This window comes from Trichogramma pretiosum, unplaced genomic scaffold (assembly GCF_000599845.2).
Source record: "Trichogramma pretiosum strain Unisexual culture from Peru unplaced genomic scaffold, Tpre_2.0 scaffold13, whole genome shotgun sequence".
NCBI lineage: Eukaryota > Metazoa > Arthropoda > Insecta > Hymenoptera > Trichogrammatidae > Trichogramma > Trichogramma pretiosum.
The window spans coordinates 1707664-1711306 of NW_019641606.1; positions in this window are offsets into that span (position 1 = coordinate 1707664).

Consider the following 3643-nt stretch of genomic DNA (forward strand, 5'->3'; position numbering starts at 1 on the left):
AATCTCGCTCGTCGACTTCCTCCCTCCGTCCAGCGCGCGGCCACCCCTTTGCTTTTTTGTCGGCGCTACTGCGCATTGCTGTACACGACGTATACGTACGCACGCACCAGCGGAGAGAGAACCCTTACTCTCTGTGGGAACTTTTGCGGAACAGCTGAGAACGAGCGAGAGTATAGACTCGCGAATTTTACGCAATACGTGCACCACCGTGCGCGCTTCGCATTTTCAACCCCTATGTGTAACACAGTTACGTGTGTGTGTGTGTGAGAGAGAGAGAGAAAAAAGAACCGCCCTTCGGCCGATCGGCGTAGTCGTAGCACGTAATGCACGCAGTGTGTATGCCCGCGCAAGCTGCTTTTACAGGTGAAAAACGTCCCATTTAAATCTTGGCCGGGCGACGTGCGTGTGTGTGCTTATGTGCAGGCGCGCAATTTTTTTCTTCTTCTTCTTCTTTTCGCATCTGCGCAGCAGTCGAACTTCTATGCGTGTAAGCTAATGGGCCACCGTCGCCATTGTCATTTTAATGCACATCATCGTCGTAGGTTATATGTATGCCGCGCGTGACGAGATCGCCTCTAAGGTTTCGTTGAGATATACGGTGTTCTTTTTTTTTTTGCTGCTTTCGTCGGTGTAGGTATGTGTTTACCACGCAATATCATGAGAATTTCGCGTTAACTTTGTCTCGAGCTCCTGTACACGAGTAGCGATCCTTGGGTATTACGATGTATCGCGTTTACGAGAGAGGACACACACGGCGGCGGAACCTATTCGTTATTACCGCGTTTTCCTTAGAGAACGAATCATATCCAGACACAGGAGAGTCGCGACATCGCAGCTGCGATCATAATTCGCGACATCGCGGTCGTTATTGTACACACATTTAATACGAGCTGAGCGTAATCGGACATCGCGACCCACTGTAATATCGTTTACCAACAAAACCATATGATTCTCGCCAAAAAAAAAAAAAAAAAAAATGGCGCGAAATCTTTTTTGTACGCCTCGGTCACGCTTGCCGTGCGGTGCGGTGGCTCTCTATGTGATACGAGCTATTAACCGTATCGCGGAAAATACAACCGTCTCGAAGTTTATGTGTGTACCATTCGTTACTGTGCAAAACGCAAAAAAAAGAAAGAAAAGAAAAAGAAGTCGAGTCTTTAGACCATATGACGCCGTGAAAGAATACGTAATAGCTCGAGCTACATGTGGATGCTTTTAATACACACATATACAGCAGGTACCTCTCTCTCTCTCTCTCTCTCTCTCTCGGGAGAGGATAGTCGTAATAAGCCGCGCGAGGAGTACTTATAGTTCATAATACGAGATATGTTTTCTAACGAGCAAAACAACGAGCGAAACTATATATTCGCTGATTTATGAGCCTGACGCTTGATGTCCGGCCTGACACGTGATGAGGGGCCATAGAGAGCGCGCCGCCGCCTTTTGATCTGGTATTTATATGTGCAAGTCCACGCGCGCGCGTCCACCGTATAGCACTGAAGTCTCGCTACGGCTGTATAAACGCGATAAAAACGTCCACCTCGCGCAACTACCACCATGCGTCGAAGCAGCGAGAGGACTATCAAAATCAGCCAAGGTTGTTGCGCGATATGTATCGCGCCTAATGATGATGACGACGCAACGACGACGATCAAGATGACGGCTAATGATGATGATGCGGAGCTTTTCGTTCGATTTATTCGCTTTCGGTTGAATTAGCCAAATTAACCCGTCCAAGTAAAGAGCGTCGAGATTCGAAATTCGCCTCGTTGTATGCGCACAAGAGACGGTTCTCGGAGAGTCTTTTGCACTCGAGTGCGCGCGCCATGTTATATATTTTGTATCGACGAGCGCGAAAAGCGACAGCGAGTATATAATACGTACTTCGTGACACGCCGTGAAAACGCTTTAAAAGTATATACGCGCGCGGATACGAGGTCTCCGCGGTGTGTATAATTAACGCCCCTGCGCTAATGAGTCGTTAAAACATTCTTAGTGTGCGGCAACGACGACGACCAAGATGATCCACCGACGCATCTCATTCATGAAAACTCAAAAGCTCGAGTCGCGGAGTACATAATATAGCCAAAAGAAGCTGGCACAAGTACAAGTCGTATAATATTTGTTTACCCGGGCCGCATAATATAGTATACCTACCTACGGCTTGCGCGCGTAAAGCAGCAGTATAAGTAGTGGGTCTATTCGCGGAATTTTCTTTGCGTTTCGCGCCCGACGCGAGGCGCGCAAACAACGTCATTGACAAATTGGCAAACAGATGCCGCATATCGCGCGCACCGTATACGCAGAGGCGATCATCGTTCAAGAGACGACGTCGCGCCAAACGACGTACAGATAATGAATACATTTTACGGAAAATGTTGCGCGAGTTATTTATTCGCGCGTATTATGTCATTTGAAAAATTCGTACTTTGCCGAGTGCCGCGTTGGAGGATATATACCGCGAGCCGATCGCCACGCAAAGGCCTTGAGTTACGCGTTATCTTATAACGTACATCGAAGCGAGCTTTGGTTTCTTACCTCATAGATAACTGCTATTCTTATTTCTTAGCGTCCATTTATCGCGGTACAATTTAAATTTTGAATAGCTTTAAAACCCCAAAACTTGCATATAAAAATTGAGCTTTCGAATCGTGAAAGCTGCGAAACCCCACAAAGCTATGCGCAGCCGGTACATCTCAATGTCGTAAAAATTGTTGATTGGCAACGAATCCCATAGCACGGCACCCTCTCGAGCCATAAACAAAGGTACGGAACGCGTATACTTGCAATAATATGTGCACAGTCAGGCTTTCGAACAAAATTACACGTGCATGTGCGTCTGCGTTTACTCGTCCGAGATCTCTTCTTCTCTTAGCTGCAGCGCGTCTGTATGAAATAATACGGGTCGCGAAGTTCACCCTCTTCTCGATCTATGCGAGATACAATTTTTTTAACGTCAAATCGCAAGCGGCTCGCCTCACGATCCAAGGGATGCGCGCGCGCGTCTTCGTATACATAAACGCGCCGTACCTTTTTGCACGGGGGAAACGGAAGGTAGGAAGCGCAACCCCAGGCTTTTATATACACGTGCAGCGTGCTCCAATGCACAGGGTGGCTTCTTCCTCGCTCTCTTTTCTTCCGTTTTCTCAACTGTCGGATGGACTTTTTTTTTGTGCGCGCCTGCGTGCATACGCGTTGATACATATATACAAAAATATATTATATCAGCAGCAGGCAGACGCGCGTATAAGGCCGAGCGAGCGAGAGAAGGAGAGACGTGTACATGGACGCGGGGTCGTTACAGCTCGTCGTCGGCTGCGTACACATGCGCCCGAGATAGGAAGATCGAGCGGGCCGCAATTGTTCGCTACCGAGGCCGATCGTTTCGTCTTGTCTTTTGGGATACATAAAGCCGAAATATCACGCGAAGCGTGAGTTTTATAACGCAATCGCAGTAGGGCCCACAGAATCGGGACGAAATTTTAGAATCGTCGCTCGAAGCCATGCCAGCGCATAGCGTGCGTATACGTGATACGCGAGGCATGGGTCGTGTCGTCTCTCTATTGTCGAAATGCCCACAAGGCCCGAAAATTGGCTCGTTTCACGAGTGGACCGAGACGAACGCTCGTCTTTTGGCATTATC